Raw genomic sequence first — 18339 nt, forward strand, 5'->3', positions numbered from 1 at the left:
CTGTGTGCCAACTTCCCTCCTGAGAAGGGAGACCGTCCAAATCCCCCTCTAAATGCCAAGCAGAACAGGCTAGGTAAAGCCACTGATATGCTTTCCTTTGCAAGCCCATATGTCATTTAATGTCACATGACCTATGCCACCTACTCTATGATGAGTAGTTCAGTCCTGACACATGCTAGCTCTCTGGGTCACAGAGAGGTGAGTCAGAAGAACCCTCTCCCATAGTTCCCTCCTGTAACTTCACGACTGTATAACCGAACAGCCTCACTGGTCTGCTGTCTGTAATCCCACATATTTATTGAGAACCAAGATCACTAATTGGTGAGAAAGTCCAGAGATACAGAGGGGCTCACCAAGAGACTTGTGTCCGCCATCTTTTCGTTGCTAGGGATAGAAGGGATGAATGTGGCAATCACTGATGGGGGTCCGAGATGGGATGATGTTACACCATGGGTGAATCAGGAAGATGCTTTCTACCGTCCCAACGGTGAAGGTCTGAACAAGCCATTTCCAATTATCTAGGTTTGGAAGAATTTCTAAGAATCCTGATCTAGATGATTATCTGGGGAGATAAATTAAATAATAAATTATAAAGATAAATGATAAACAAATTAATAACAATAAATTAATAAATGAATTACCTGGCAGAGTGATAAAGGTGGAGATTGATCAGGCTTGGAGTCTTCTGTAAGTGCATTGTCATCAGAATGAATAAAGACCCAGACAGTGATTCCAAGGTTTTATCTACTAGGGACTGTGCTAGTATCTATGAGTTTTGTCAAGTCCATAATAACATTGAAAGATTAGAAATACTGGCTCCTCAGGGAACCTGGTGGGAGAGTTGGCAGAAGGTCTGGAGAGGAGGGGGATCACAACCCCACTGGAAGAACAACATAGGCTGGCCTGACCACCTAGCTCTCCCAGAGTCTAGACCACCAACCAAGCAGTGTACCTGGAGGAATCCATGGCTCCAGATACATATGTAGCAGAGGATGGCCTTGCTGACTGCAATGGGAGGGGAGGTCCTTGGTCCAGGGGAGGCTTGACGCCCCAGTATAGGGGGATGCTGGAGCGTCTGGGCAGGAGAGTGTGGGTGAGCGGAGGTGGGGGTGGGGGGAAACACCCTCACACAGGCAAAGGGGAGGGGGAGGGCAGATGTGAGATGGGAGGTCGGTGGAGGGGTAACTTGGAAGTGGGCTATCATTTGAGATGTAAACAAATGGAATGACTAATAATAAAAGAGAAAGGAATCCTGGCTCCAAGATGTGAGTGAAAAACTGAAAATTGAAATTAGTTTAACAGAATGTTACAGTATGACTGCTATTTTCACTAGGTTACTACCTCAATTAATGGACGGTTTATCACATTTATCTCACATGGGTTGTAGGCACACTGTAGAACCTTTTCTAGTAATATTGGTTGAGCCTTCTGGGATGCTCTGGAGGTGGCGGGGCCTGGGAGAGCAGAGCCTTCAACTGAGTCAGACGGAAGTCTCCTGCAATGGCCATCTTTATTCTGGGCATCAGACAGTTCCCACTCTGAGGGTTAAGAGGAATCACACGAGTAAGGTGTTCAAGCACAGGGACAAGCTGCATGTGGCTTTCCATAGGGGCATTAAACAAACAAAATAGACAGATGTGACCAATAATCTGAAGTAAACTCACTCCTCTCCACTACGTGTGTGTGTGTGTGTGTGTGAGTGTGTGTGTATATGTGTGTGTGTGTGTGTGTGTGTGTGTGTGTGTGCAAAAGCATACACAGTCCAAGAGTAATTCTGTTTTTGAAGAAACCGAGGTCTAAGAGTCTTGTTTCCTTGGCATTCTTTCACGAGCACTGAGAATTCCCCTCCCACAACTCTGTTCTTGGACTGTGTCCTGACACATTAAAACCGAAAAAAAAAAATCTTTAATGTCTATCTGTAGAGAATGTCTAAGGTACGGTGAAGCGCTAAAGGCCATCTCGTTCCTATGTAGGCTTCAGACATCTTCCTGGAAGAGGTCTCACCGGGTTGGGACCTGAGAGATAAATGACAGAGTCAGATGAGGAAGAGGGTGGGAAGAGACCATAGGCAGAAGCTTGCTAGGCAGTGGCGACGTCTTAGCTGCAGTATTTACAGCAGTGGTTTTGGTGACCCTGCAGGTAGGAACTCGGGTTATTCTGTGTTATAGGTGATTGCTAAAATCACGGCTTCTTTGTGGTAGATCTAAATCTGAGCTGATTGGAGAATGCACACTCAGGGTCGGGCACTGGGTGAAATGGTTGCTCTTCACTGTGAGCTAACGCTCAGTGATGAGGAAGTCAACGAGCAGCCAGAAATCGCAGCTCAAAGGAAGCTGGGCCTGTTGCGTAAGAAATGGAACTCAAAGAAGTGAGCATGGGGGTAAGAATTGTTCTAAGGTGTCCTACAGACAGCATGAAGAGATTTCCTAAGGTTTGTGACTCTTGCACAGCCAGAAGTTAAGGTTTTATGATAGTGCACATTAGCTTTTGCTACTCTATGAATAGGATGCGAATTTTAGTTTCCTTTCCAGCTACACTGCTGATATAAAATCCTACCAGGGCTGAAGGGATGTCACAGCTGTTAGGAGCCAACGCTGGTCTTGCAGAGGACCCAGGTTGGGTCCCCAGAAACCTTGCTGGGCATACACACCGGTAACTCCAGTTCAAGAGCATACAGATCCCTTTTTGGTCTCGACTGCCACCTGAGCTTACATGTGCATACGCCCGCACAGACACACAGGGATACATATAATTTGAGATAATCCCTTAAAACTATATAATAAAATAAAAATCCGTATGTTTATATAATGATAGCACTACTGTGTAGTTGCTTAGCTGCATACTTATGCATCCTATTTGATTAAATAGTCCTGACCTTGTGAGGTATAAATTTTAACTGTTCTTAGACATAGGAAGTTATGACTTGGGACAGGCATATTATTTTCCCATGATGCAATGAGTGTTGTCAGGACCTGCACTAGAGTGTCCTGACTATATACCTGTGCCGTAGAATGGGTCTAATATCTGCTGGATCTGGGGTCACCCTTCAGTTATATATTTACAAATTATTGACCTTTTCAATCCTCAATTTCTTCTTCCATAAAATGAGGATAAAATGTTACTTCCGCCAGCTTTTTTGGTGAGGATTAAAAAAGATTGTTACTAAATGTAGAAATTCTTAATTTACATGTATTGTGTGTTTAGTGAATAGTTTCTGGGATCATGGATAAAGAAAGAAAAAGGAGAAAATAAACAAAATGGTATAATAACGTCTTCTTATGTGGAAGGAAGTTATAGTTCAAAACAATGGTTCTCACCTAGGCCTGGGAACGCAAACCTGTAATCCTAGCAGTCACTATGCTGAAGCAGATGCATCAGAAGTTCAAGGCCAGCCTGAACAATGTAGTGAGCGTCTATTAAAATGAAAATACAACTACAGTGTTTCTTAATTGGGACAATAGTATTCCTTCCCTCATACCTGATGGAAAGCAACTGAGGAGGTGTTATTAGAATCTAGTCAGTAGGGGAGGAGGCTAGCCATGCACAGGACACCTTCTATACCAAAGAAATGGTGAATCAAAACTTGGTATGAATAGGAATGGCCCCATAGACTTATATGTTTGGTTGCTTGTCCACAGGGAGGGGCACTATTAGGAGGTGTGGCCTTGCTGGAGGGGTGTGGCTTTGTCGGAGGAGGTGTGGCTTTGCTGGAGGAGGTGTGGCCTTGCTGGAGGAAGTGTGTCATTGTCAGGTGGGCTATAAGGTCTCCTATGCTCAAGCTACGTCCAGTATGGCACACGACTTCCTGCTGCCTGAAGATCACCCATCGTGAGATGTAGAGCTCTCAGCTCCTTCTCCAGCACCGTGTCTGCCTGCATGTCACCCGCCATGATGATAATGGACCAAACCTCTGAAACTGTAAGGCAGCCCAATTAGATGTTTTCTTTTAGAAGGGTTGCCATGGTCATGGCGTCTCTTTCCAGCGATAGAAACCCTAACTAAGACAACCAGTATGGAAGTTGAGCAACTGTATTAAAACAAAGACTAACCAGTGTAATTTTAATGATCTAGATTTAAGGGAAAAAAATCACTTCTCTGGGCAAATAATTTGAAAATGAGGAGACGATGCATTACCTTTGTAAGAACAGGGCATAAAATGTAAACTTTAGAACGTGACATAGCTTATTAGGGCGCACGATAAGAATGATAACCTGGAGCCTTAAATTAGAAAGAACATCCATCCGTGTTTGTAAAGCTCTTTGTGGTGTAGAAGAGACAGTTTTCAACACCCGCACTTAGGATTTAATTATTTTTTCATAGGATGACATGGCTTAGTTTCCCATAATCCACTGAACGTTTTTCAACAATCAAGGCTTTAGTAATACAGAGGAGTGTGATTTAATAAAAAAAAGTTATGGGACATTTTATCTAAGTGGAAACGGAGAATAATTTGGATTCATTAGGATAAGGACCAGAGTCCAGCGTTCTCTTATTTACGAATGGGGACACTCAGCTCTTTATGAAGCTCCAAGTCTCCTTCAATTTGAATATTTCAAAACTAATTATGTTACCCAAATTGAATCCCACACGCCAGCTCTCTCAGAGGCTATTGATCACGATGAACTAATGTTTTTAGATTTATGACCTGAATAATTTATATTGTGCGGCCCGCCTTGCATTAGCAGCTTCTGCAAAGTGGTACAGAAAAGTGATCTTTTGCCAACTTCTACTTGTGTTTGAAGAATTTCCTGCGCGTATGTTAAAATCCATCACCAGAGGGCCCAGAGACGTCAGGTTTTATAATGTGCAAATGTGGAGAACATTTATAAAGAGAGATGGCCTTTAAATGGAAAGTATTACAGAAAGATACACTGTTGCAGAGAAAGCCAGTGTCTCAGTCGCTAACACAGGCTCCAAAGATGCTGGGTACACAGCCAGCCAGTCCGGGGCAGGGCATGTTTGTCTCTGGTCATCCTGTCACCAGGGATGGGGCATGATGATAGGGTATGACATTAAAAGATGGCGGGGTGTGGGAGACACAGGGGGTCATTCCATATGCATTTACTTATTTTCTAATTAAAAAATTATAAGACACACACATCTCAACTAATATACGCCAAGCACCTTTTGTTTGTCTGGTTTGTTTTTTCAAGATGGAGTTTCACAGGGTAGCTCTGGCTGTCCTGGAACTCACTTTGTAGACCAGGCTGGCTTCGAACTCACTGAGATTGGCTTGCCTCTGCTCCCTGCCTGGCTGCCAAGCACCATTTTTTGTGTGCTGGCGACAAAGCAGTGTAAAAGGCAGAAGAAGCAGAGAGGAGACCCAGAAGGGAAGCTGCTTTATGCAAGTTTATAGTTTGGGGAGGCAAAGACTATTAACTGTCTAAACTAATTAGGCAAATTGTACCTGAGCCACAAGTTTGACGATAAGTACTGCATATTATGAGAAAGAATCATTGGACTTAACTTATGGGTCAGAAGGGACAGCTGGCTGGCACTCATAGAATCTTGCTCAGTATAAAAAACAACCCCCCAAACCAATATGCTCTGAAGAATAAACCAAATGTAGGACCTGAGGCTGACTAGCAGCATAGATTTAAATATAAAGTATATATGGAAGGTTCTTTAAATGCTATAGCATCCCATAGCAGGTAGTGGGTATGTCTCCATTAAATGAACCAAACAAACCAGAACCCACCGAATGGATATTAAAGTGTCCCGACTGACCCCACCTCCTGAGCGCCTTTGTGTAAAAAGTGGGTTCACAACATTTAGCAGGAGGTTAGTGAGGCGGTCAAAGGAGCAGTGGTGGAAGCCTGGGGTTGAGGTCACAGGCGAGGGGTGCTGGGGGTGCAACAGGAACCAAGGCTATGTGCATCTAAGCAGTTCCGGTGGTCCTTTTCCCGCACGTTGCTGGCCCAAGTTATCTTCTGGGCTATAGTCTCATCCTGTAAGGCAGTCTGATGAGTTGTCAGAATCTTGTCCTGGGAGACAAGTTCTCGATCTGCCTGGAGCCTTTCCCTTCTTCTGCCTCGAGATTCCTAGGGACTCTCTCATCCCCCACCCTCCCCCCCGGGCCCATCGTTTCAGCAGTCCCATGGATTAAGCGACATAAAGGTCTCTTTAGACCAGTGGTTCTCAACCTTTCCAATGCTGGGACCCTTGAGTACAATTTCTCATGTTGTGGTGAGGAATAAAATTATTTTCGTTGCTATGTCATAACTGTAAACATCTGATTTGTCTGATGGTCTTAGGTGACCGCTGTGAAAGGGTCATTTGACGAGAGTCATTTGAGAAAAGAGGTCCCGACCCACAGGTTGAGAACCACTGTGTGAGACAGCCTTCATTTCTGTTCCAATAGTTCATTCTTCTTTAAAGTGGAGAAGGGAAGGGAAGGGAAGGGAAGGGAAGGAAAGGGAAGGGAAGGGGAGGGGAGGGGAGGGGAGGGGAAGGGGAGGGGAGGGGAGAGGGGAGGGGAGGGGAGGGGAGGGAAGGGAAGGGAAGGGAAGGGGAGGGGAGAGGGGAGGGGAGGGGAGGGGAGGGGAGGGGAGGGAAGGGAAGGGAAGGGAAGGGAAGGGAAGGGAAGGGAAGGGAAGGGAAGGGAAGGGAAGGGAAAAAACCCATCCCTAAATGACAGCACGTGTGTTGGGGGACATGCTGAAAAGCTAAAATGACAAGCAGGTGTACGTGAATATAAACGACTTGTTTGTTTTAAAACTCGATGGAAAGAGCGTGGTGTGGAGGAAGATGGCAAGAGGCACAAAAATAAACAGCTGTAATTTAAAAGAGGATAACCACAGGAACGAAACTACGAGGTAAATTTGGCGAAGGACCCAGCTAACTTTAGAGACAGATCCTTCAAACGCTTGCTTCTACAGGATGGTAGGACTTTAAATCTGTCAGAACCTAATGAGATCTTAGATGCTTGAGTCTTAAATACAAACAAGCATGGTGTTTGTTTGTTTGTTATTTATTTATTTTTTGGTATGCATTTTCCTGTGGACTCCAGAGGCGATGTGCTGTTGGCTGTCCCTGTGAGGACAGTTTCTAGGACATTTTATTTGGCTGTTAAAAGCTCAGGTGAACCGTCAGCAAATAGAGATTGGTCTGCAGAAATAACGTGGCTTCCTGGAACTTAAGGGGAAGGAAATGGGTGGTTTCTTTAATTACTATAGTATTTCCTTGTGTATGTGTCACAACGAAAATAGATGTTTGGCTAATGTCCTGAGGAGGAAGGGTGAATCTGGGGAATGAATGGACACAGAAGCTATGTATAGTTGTGCTGAACCTACTTGGTTAAGACAATGTGGCTCTTTGTTTGCAGTATCCTGGCTGATGGAGGTGGACTGAAGTCTGTTCCCTGAAATGCAATCAGCTGAAATCCAAGGGTTTATTATTTACATTTGGAGAGCTAATGACTGTAATGTAGGCAAGAGAGCTTATTTACAACGAAGATGTGACTGAGGCTGGCAGGAAGAGTGTTGATGGGGCCTTAATTAATTGATTTGCTAATTATTCTTTTCTGCCGGGTGTTAAAGAACTTTTCCTAATGAGCAGCAGAGGCAAAAACTCTGTGGAGAGCAACTTTAACACAGTTGTAAGCAAGAGTCTCTTAGACATTTTTAAGGTGTTTTTGGTTCCTTTTATGATGAAATTCTGCACTTCATAAAATGGGGCTAAGTATCTTCCTTCCTAGATGTGGATTTATTTATCCATTAATGCGACTTAACTCAAATCTGGACATTTAATAAAACTGGCAAAAAACTAAGAGTTTGAGTTTAAAAAAAAAAAACAAACCAAAATATTTCCGCTGGAAGGGTGGGACGGGAGTCAAGAGACAGCTTCTTGGTTAAGAGTATTTCCTTCTCTTCAGAGGACCCAAGTTTGGTTCCCAGAGCCCTTGTCAGTCAGCTTTCAACTTCCTGTAACTCTAGCTCCAGGGTATCTGATATTCTTCTGGTCTCCTAGGACACCTGCACTCACTGTAGGAATGCATGCTCGCTCTCTCTCTCTCTCTCTCTCTCTCTCTCTCTCTCTCTCTCACACACACACACACACACACACACACACACACACTTACAACACACACACATGCTCACAATACACTCTCACACACACATACACACATACACATTCACACTCACACACATATTCACACACACATACACACATTCACACACACATATTCACACACACACTCACACACACACATACACATACATTCACACATACACACATTCACACACACACTCACACACACATACACACACACTTACAATACACACACATGCTCACAATACACTCTCACACACACATACACACATACACATTCACACTCACACACATATTCACACACACACATACACACATTCACACATACACACATTCACACACACACTCACACACATTAAAACACTCACACGCACTCACATAAACACGCACACATTTACACTCTCACCCACATTCACACACACTTACACATTCATACACACACACTCACATATACACTCACACATTTACACTCTCACACACATTCATATACACTCACACATTCATACACACACACTTACACATTCACACACACACACTTACACATTCACACACACACACACACACACACACACACACACTCCCACATTTAAATAGGGGTGAAAATAAAAACAAATCTTAAAAAACTAACAAGATGACTGCAGTGTCTGTGTTTTTTTGGACTTCTTAAAGACACCAGTGACAGGGGACGGAGAGGATGAAGCAGTTCTCGGAGTTCCTCTGTGAATTTGAATCTCTGGCACCCATACACCATACTGGTGTTGCAAGCCCAGCACTGGGGATGGAGACGGGTGGATCCCTGGGGCTCAGCTTAGCTGAATTGAGAAGCTTCAGGTTCAGGGCAGCATCTACTGCAAAAAACAGAGACAACTGAGGGAAACACTCAACACTGACCTCTGGCTTCAACATGCACACATGCACACATGGATACCTGAACACACTCAGGCCCAGACTCATACTTATATCTACACCTACACTTATATCTGTCTATCTTTCACCTATCTCTCTCTCTCTCTCTCTCTCTTTTCTCCCTCTCTCATCTACCTACCTACTTACCTACCAACCACAAGCTCAAGGACAAACACACAAAGACATCCGTACTAGCCAGACCTATCTTCTCTGTGTGGGAAGAGCTGGAGACAGGTCTGGAAACTTTACCCTTGTTGCCTATAGACTTGAACTTCTTCTGAATTTGAAAGTCTTGATACAGAATAAAAAAAAAAAATAAAACGTCGAGGAGATTTTGAGTCCACATAATAAATACAAACTCATTTTTACTTTCTAGGACTCCCTCTCATAATCCTGCCTGGTATTTTTCCTCAGCCCAGGGTGTGTCACCTTTGCAGTTTCCTCCAAGGCTAGGCTCCCTCCTGACACCAAGCGCTTACTCATGCTGTGCCCACTGCCCAGTATGCCATCTCCCCCACAATGAACATCTCCTATGTCATTTAAATCCACTTTCTTCCCTGATTGAGAGGAAGCCATGATTGGTGTGTCTCAGTCAGGGTTTCTATTCCTGCACAAACATCATGACCAACAAGCAAGCTGGGGAGGAAAGGGTTTATTCAGCTCACACTTCCACATTGCTGTTCATCACCAAAGGAAGTCAGGACTGGAACTCGAGCAGGTCAGGAAGCAGGAGCTGATGCAGAGGCCATGAAGGGATGTTACTTACTGGCTTGCTTCCCCCAGCTTGCTCAGCTTGCTTTCTTATAGAATCCAAAACTACCAGCCCAGGAATGGCACCATCCACAATGGGCTGGACCCTCCCACCTTTGATCACTAATTGAGAAAATGCCTTACAGCTGGGTCCCATAGAGGCATTTCCTCAAGGGAGGCTCCTTTCTCCGTGATAACTCCAGCTTGTGTCAAGTTGATGCACAAAACCAGCCAGCACAGGTGGGCATGGCTGGTATTTAGGAAACACACTTCATGTTTTAGGCACTAGCCTACTATGAATGGTCACTGTTGAATAATACTTTATTTTCTTTATAGAGGGAAGGGCAGGAACTTGGAGAACTATGGTCATCTTAGAGGGTGACACAAAGCCATAATAGGAGTCTAGGACTTTGGGGCCGTTCTGGATTTACTAAAGAGTGCTTCGAATTGCTTCTTCACTATTGCTTACCAAGTCCTAGTTCCTTAAACAGATGGTCCTCTGCTAGAAGGCAGGAGCCTTGTCTTCTAGTTTCCACAGAGCATGCCCTAAATAGTTAGAGCCTTCTGTTGAAATGAAACATAATGTAGGCGTAAAGGATTTTGTTAAGTATTTTCAACACTGGAAGAAAGGAAAATGTATTTCTCAGAATGACTGAATACCATGCGATACAACACTGTGGTTCTCCATGTGGTCATAAAAGCTCAGGCATCGGGGAGTAGAGAAGAGGTTCCTAGATTGCTATGATAATGGACATCTGTAGTGGGTGATGGACAGGAACCCCTGCCACCTTGTAAGACACAGACTGACCTCAAAATAACCAGGTTCCAGATGTCAATGGGACCCCTGCTGGGAAGTTGCTCCTGGCTTTGAACCCAACTGATGGGAAATGGGGACCCGGAAGCCAGCCCCATTGATCTGCCTTTTATTAGGGGTGTGCCTGCTATCCTGTAAACTACATGCTTGCCACGTGGTGAAGGCCCAATAATGTTGTAGGATTACTGTGGTCCCTCATCTGCTCCACCACAGGGCTCGGGTCACTCAGGGAGGCAGGACGTGGGAAATTGGTAAGTTGACCACCAGCAGGTGTCTGACCATATAGGGCAGTCCCCGGACACCGCTCTGGGAAGTGCGGTCTGAGGCATAAGATAGCCAGAGCTGGCTTGGGGGTCCCTGGGCCTGAAAGGAGGTTGGGGCTGTTGGGTTCTCAGGCTCTTGGGCGTCCAGGTGCCACCGGGATGCCTCAGAAGAGCTGAGAACAGAGTCAAGGACTGGATCTAGCCTGGGGCCAAAGGGGAAAGAGGGGGAGCTCCGGCTGGTCCCACCAGGGTAGGGGTGGGGGTGGGGTGTTAGTCCTTGGCTTGATGCTGGAGGGCTGTAGGCTTGGTGGTGGAGGTGGCTGGGAGCACAGGGAGGGCTTCCACAGGAGATTAGATGGAGGGTCTGTAGGCGAAGGCCTTCTCAGTGGTTCCCCAAGGGACGGTCTGTGGTTTTAAGGTGTTGATTGTCATGGAGGAAAGTGGATGAGTAAAACTGTACCCTATTTCTCTGAGTGGGCCTGAGATTAAATACCTTTTGCAGGGAAGAGTGTCTGGGAAGGGAAATTCATTGGCTAAGCCTCCAGACCGTTGGGTACCTCATTATAATGGAGATCTCTAGAGCCTTCGTGACCTATGGTCACATCCTCTACCTGTGGAGGGGCTTGGGGCAATGCCCTTATGTGACTGATGTCCACAAATCTATGGAGGGCTGCAGGCTGTGGCTAGTCTGGTTTCCTGGGAGTCAGGCGAAATGCCTACTGTCCCTTTCAGGGTTACCGGGATTTCAAACCTCCTCAACTGGGAACCAGGGCGCCTTTCATGTCAGATATGTCAGATCCTTCCCAGCAACACCTAGAAAGCCTCCTCCATGGAGTTGAGGAGTTGGCACCGTCAGCTAAGTGCTTGCAAGCATGAGGGAATTCTCAGAGACTCAAAAAAAAAAGTAAATAAATAAATAAATAAATAAATAAATAAATAAATAATCCCCAGATGTGGAAGGCTGAGATTGCTTAGTGGGCAAAGATGCTTGTCCCCAAGCCTGATGTCCCCAAGCCTGATGTCCCCAAGCCTGATGTCCTGGGTTTGAGCCCCAGAACTCACATGGTGGAAAGCAAGAACTGACTCCTGACCCCTATAAGTTGTCCTGTGACTGCCACATGTGGCCCATGGCCAATGTACCCCTCCACAAGCAAACCAAACCAAAGAGAAGGACATTAAAGTTGTCCTCTGGCTTCCACACGCACACACACATATGTGAATGCACACCCTTCCCCACCTGCCTGTACACACACACACACACACACAGACACACACACACACACACACACACACACACACACACACACACACACACACAAAACTCCAAAACATGTCCTTTATAGCCAGCTGTGGTTTCTGAGGTGTTACAGAATTTGCTAGACCAGTAACAGCTAATAGTCTAAGAATGGGGTTGCTATCTAAACCTTTCAGGGATCTTGTTCAGATGCAGTTTGTGGAGTGCAGGGCATAAGAGCTTGTGTTTCTGACACCTCAAAGTGTTGCTGCTGTCTGTGGCCCACATGGTAAGCAGCTCCCAGGTTCTAAAAGACCTTGGGGGAAAGGAAGACTCAATAAATTAAATGACCCCGAAATCGTTGCATTTCTACTTCCAGCCGGAAGCTTTGGAGCTGGGAAAATAAAGGTTGGTTATGGGAATATAAATGTTTGGATTCATTACAGAACGAGTTTCCATGTGTTCTGCTCCCCCCACCCCCACGAGTTGCCTCCATATTTCCCGTAGTAACTGCATTATTTTTATTAGATACTTTATCTACATTTCAAATGTTATCCCCCTTCCGGGCTTCCCCTCTGGAAACCCCCTATCCACCTCCCCATAACTACATTTCTTATGTGTATTTGTTCCTTGAAGCAAAAGGCCATGTTGGACCCCCAAAATCATTTTCAAGGTGAAACCACCATTAAATAAGGAAGAGTCTTGGCCGTCAGTCTAAAGATGCAGGGTGAGTGAGAGCTACGTACTTCAGAGCTCTTAGGCATTGTGTGTTTGGGCATTTCTGGGCCTGTGATGTTGTGCGTGGGTATGTGTGAGCTGGAACGCGTATCCACCCTCCACTAGCCACTTGCTTTCTTAAATCTCACTGGAGAAGAGAGATGTGTGATTTTCATCCCTGAGGATTAAAGTCCTAAGCGAAGGGCCAGGGGTTCCCAAGGCCCTTGACCGAGAACTTTGCATATTATAGACACAAGATGTTATTTGAATATAGTCGTTGAGAGAAGAGACTACTCATTATCCACTTAAAATACTTCCCAGCGACACGGTGGTGGCGCATGCAGGCGAAGCAATTGTCTCTGCCTTTGGCCAGCTGATTTAGCAAGAATTCTTGCAAATTATACAGATGGTGCTGCTGGGTTTATTAGTGTTTCAAAACACTGCATGCTTGACGAGGGGCTGCATTTCCAACCTTGTAGACCCACGTCTAGTCAGTCTTCCTTAGTCTCTGTAGAAGCTGAGGATAAGGAACTGACCTCTTGCTAAACATTTTCCTTTAAAACCGTTGGCAGAATGAAATAAGTTGGCGATAAGCTTGGCCTAGGGGAACCCCCCAAACCTTTTGGCTGTCTTTGCTCGTGTGAGTGGCTTGAGTCACACTTTCCTGTGGATCTGGGTTGCCTTTCTGGTGCTCTGCCTGGTGTTCCAGGAGGAGGAGGGGGCTGGTGGGAGGGCGCTGCCAGAGTGAAGTGTAAGTTTGTGACAAGGGTCTGTGTCAGTATGTGTAGAGGAGAACAGCTGGAGGCTTGGGCTCTCTTTGGGAGAGAGTTCTAAATTTGTCCTTTAGAAACTATCGAAGAAAAACTATTCACACTCTTCATTTATCAATCACACAGACCCAGCTCCTGCCCAGGTCCTCGTAGTAGGGGCTGGCCCTCATCTTTGCCATCGACTGTGTGCGAGTGTCTTCCAGGTTTTCATCCGAATCACCACCTTTGCCTGCCATCCTCAGTGACCTTTTGGTTGCATTTATTTTGGCTCCATGCAAGTGACATCTTTGGATGCATGAATGAAGCAGATAAAACATCCCCAAGGGTGACTGATCTACCCTTCATCTATTTTTAGTACAGCAAGGATTTACCACAGCCCACAGCATAACTCAATCGCTGGAAGCCAGAGAGCAGATCCCGAGGCTCCCCCACCCCTTAACTTTTCCTGGAGGCATTTGGTGTAGCTAAGCTTAAAGGCACTGAGTCAATCACTGGTTGCTGAAGACATGGCATCCTCGTGTTCCTATAATCCTCACTGTCGCTGTTACACATTCATCTCTGGCTCCCAGTTTTGTGCTGGAAACTATGCAGAACTACATGTGCACGCCTGTGTGTCTATGTGTGTGTCTATGTGGGCATGTGTGCATGTACATGTGTATCTGTGTGCTCTTGAGTGTGTGCATGTGCAGGTACCAAGTGTGTGTATGTGCATGTGTGTGTATGTGTGTATATGTATCCATGTGCATGTGTCTGTGTGTATGTGCATGTATGTGTGTATATGTGTCCATGTGCATGTGTGTGTGTCTGTGTGTTTATGTGTATAGGTATGTATATGTGTGTGTATATGTCCTTGTGTGTGTGCATGTGTGTGTGCGTGTGTGTAGCAATACAGAATGGCAGCAGGGAAGAATCTAGGGCCTACTGTAGGTGTCTGATGGCAATCTACTTACTCTCAATCAAGAATCTCACTCAGGAGAACCCTTGGCTTGGAGCTTACTGTTTAAGGGTGACCTGAGCTGCCTTGTCCTTTCCACCAGGGGAGGACACAGCACGGTGGTGATGATTTTGAAGTAGAGGACATACCTTTGGCAGATTCTAGAATCTCCAGGGCCCTGCTATCAAGCCTCCAGAGCTTGAGCAATAGATTTCTATGACTTCGCCCAACCAGGCTAAGATGTCATCGTATGCCCTGAGTTGAGCAGAAAGCCTCCAGGCTTTCTTATCAAGTGAGTTGGACAGCAGCCGCCATGCCTCCCTCCCTAGTTACTGGGTCACTCAATAAAGGTTTGTTGATGAACACTAAGGTTCCAGCCTGGAGAAGGTGTAGAAAGAAGGCCTTCGTCTTTGATGGTTTTGCTGTGAGAAAATTCTGGGAAAAGCAACTGAAGCAAGAAAGAGTCCATTTTGGTTCACGATGTGAGGGTTCAATTGATCACGGTGGGGAAATGATTGTGGGAGTACCAGAAGGTGGCTGGCTATGTCACATCTGTGGTCAGGAATCAGAGCAGGATGAGAGCAAGCAGAACAAGTCACTCTCTCTCTCCTTTTGTTTAGTTCAGGACTCGCTTGTCCCACGTTTCTATACACAGTCAGAGATGGGAAAGATCTCCTCAACCCTTTCCTTTCCTCTTGGGGTCTTACTTGGGTAAGGATGTTAACTCTGCTTCCTTATGAGGAATCTCCCATATTCTTTACCTTTGTAGGGTCAGGACTTCAAGCAAATCTGCCCATCTCACTTCCGAATACCACTAGGTTCTGAGTTCTTAGCTCCTTTTCTGCAGGGTGAAGGACAAAGTTGTTCTGTGAGGTGACCTGTAATGGCTTTATCATGTGTCCCTTGTTTTTTATTTCATTTATTTATTCAATTAATTATTTAATTAGTTAGATAAGGTATGCATTTTTTTTTAAATTAAGATACTTGTATCTCCAGGGGGCCTCTAACTCACTTTGTAGCTAAGGATAGCTTTTGAGCTTATGATCTTGGGTAGTCTGCAATGTGGGTGGTCATGAACATTCCCAGTATTTGTTAGTTTTTAACTTTGTTCCTCAGTAGTTCTAGCATCATGGACCCTGTCCTGGAAGAGTAGATTTTGTAACAGGGAAGTAGACTGTTACACTATGCTGAGGAGCATGATAAAGTTGGCTCCGGATTAGAAGGTGTGACTGAGAGGATGGTGCATATGGGAAGGGGTCAAAGGAAAGGCAGACCTGCAGGCAAAGGACAGAACCTGGCACATGAAAGACCTTCAAGCTCTTCTGTGGGGTACGTCTTAGGGTTTTACTGCTGTGAACAGACACCATGACCAAGGCAACTCTTATAAGAACAACATTTAACTGGGGCTGGTTTACAGAAGTTCAGTCCATGATCATCAAGGCGGGAGCATGGCAGCATTCAGGCAGGCATGGTGCAGGAGGAACTCAGAGTTCTATATCTTCATCTGAAGGCTTCCAGAAGAATACTGACTCCTCATGCAGCTGGGAGAGGAAGATCTTCAAGCTCACCCCCACAGTGAAGTACCTACTCCAACATGGCCACACCTAATAGTGCCACTCCCTGGGCCACGCATATTCAAAACACCACAGGATACTCTTGGTGGTGGTAGGGATGAGAGGGTTTGGGAGAGAAACCATGTGGACTCTGCAAGTCAAGGATAAACATTTTGTTTTTGTTTTTTTTTAAAAACCTTTGGACCCGTGTGTGTGTGTGTGTGTGTGTGTGTGTGTGTGTGTGTGTGTACTAGCGTCTCAGTTTGTTTGCATTTTGAGCCTTTAAAGGTCCTGCAGCCTTGGTGGCTTAGCTCCGGTGGTTGGTCTTACTTCTTCTCAGCTCTCCCGTGCAGCCCTCCTGGGTGCCATGGCCCCTCTACCGGGTGAGCACCACTTAGCGACTGCTATACTATTCTTAACCCATCCTCCAGCTGTATGCTCGGAATTCTTACCTGTTGAGAGAAAGCAGAGCCTGTGCCCTTCACATTAATTTGCCTGGCAGTTTCCTGGTCTCAACATTTATTTTTGGTCCTATTAGGATCTGCAGAGAAGGCTTCAGGTTGCTGGGAGGTTCCCTAGCCTCATTATACCTAGCCTTCTGTCACCACCTGAGGTGCAGGAACTCAGCCCTTCCTAGGGCTATTAACCCTTCCTGACCTCTCGGCTCCCTGATGCTCTCAGAATTAATTCTTAATTAAGTAATGGCACCGTGTGGGACAGTGGATGCCATCAGCTCCTTGGGCAAGAGAGACAGGAAATGACTGTGGCAGAAGAGGGAAGAGGGAGGCGCAGGACAAAAGCAATCGAGCCTAGCAGTCGAGGTGAAATTCAGTCTGCATCTTTTTTGTTTTTATCCTTTCAAGATCCACTAGTCAGCCCCTGGTAGTTGTTCTTGGAGAAAGCAGTTAGCCATAGGGATGGAGCTAAATTTGGAAAGCTGAGCTGACTTGAGTTGGAAGCCGGACTCTACCATTCATTTGTGGGTAGGATGGTGATGGCGTTGCCCACCTGTGAGACAAAGCAGCTGGCTCGGTGTGGTAGAGGAGCAGTGACAAATGTGGGGTATTCAGCCTTGTGATGTTGAACAAGGTGACCTTTTTTTTTAGACCCAACCCGTGGGTCTCAGACCCCTTTGGTAAGTGTCTGTCTTCAAAAATATTTACATATGATTTTTAACGGTAGCAAAACTCGTTATGAAGTAGCAGTGAGAATAACCTTATGTTTGGAGGGCAGCACAACATGAGGAACTGTATTAAAGGGTTCCAGCATTCGGAAGGGTTGAGAACCACCATTGTAGAGGCTGTGTGTGTGTGTGTGTGTGTGTGAGAGAGAGGGGGGGGTGGAACTGTCACTCCCTGCTGGACCTCCTCCTCCTTCCATTTTCTTTTCTTTTCTTTTTTTTTTTTTTTTTGGTTCTTTTTTTCGGAGCTGGGGACCGAACCCAGGGCCTTGCACTTCCTAGGTAAGCGCTCTACCACTGAGCTAAATCCCCAGCCCCTCTCCTTCCATTTTCACTCACCAAGTGATAGAAGTATATATCAGTTGCCGTGAGAACTGTAACTCGTCTTTTAAGATACACAAAGAAAGTCATGATGGCCGCATCCATCTGTATTAGGACAGTGTATTACAAAAAAAAAAAAAAAACAAAAAAACAAAAAACGAAACAAAACAAACCCAAAACACACACACACACACACACACACACACACACACACACACAAAGTTGGAGGCAGACGTGGGGGGTTAGGAAGTTTGAAAAAGCAGGGAGTCAATATGACCAAAATTCACTGTGTACACACGTGTGTGAAAATCTCAAAAAATAATATTAAATATTGCATATTAAAACTCCTTTAGAGTCATGATGATGGGTTGTAAATATTTCTAGTCCTTCCCCGAACTCATTTAACAGTGGAAGGGAGACTCTTTTAGCAACAGATAGTCGCACAGGTTGTGAGTTGTCTTTGAACTGTGAGTCTTAAAAGGCTTAAAATGGCGAGTGTTAATGTGGGGTATACTTTACCACAGTAAAAAAAAAAAAAAAAAAAAAAAAAAAAAAAGCAAGTGGAGAGAGGACTGCTGCCTATTTGATAACCCTTCCCCGCTCCTGAATGTCAGTAATAGTGTGACCCACTTAAGAGCTGTGGGAACTCTCACTGGATTCCAGAAGATAGGTTAGACATATCAGGCACCTGTGTCTGACCTCACTTGACAAACCAGGAGTTGGAGACCCTGAAAGCTTGACTTGCTAAGCCACACTGTACCCAAATACATGCAAAGAGACAGCAGCCATTGCCCTGTGCCACACTGACGATTGTGGGCTCTGGAGCACTTGTGGCTGCCCGGATG

Source organism: Rattus norvegicus, chromosome 7 (assembly GCF_021556685.1).
Source record: "Rattus norvegicus strain SHRSP/BbbUtx chromosome 7, alternate assembly SHRSP_T2T, whole genome shotgun sequence".
Classification (NCBI taxonomy): Eukaryota; Metazoa; Chordata; class Mammalia; order Rodentia; family Muridae; genus Rattus; species Rattus norvegicus.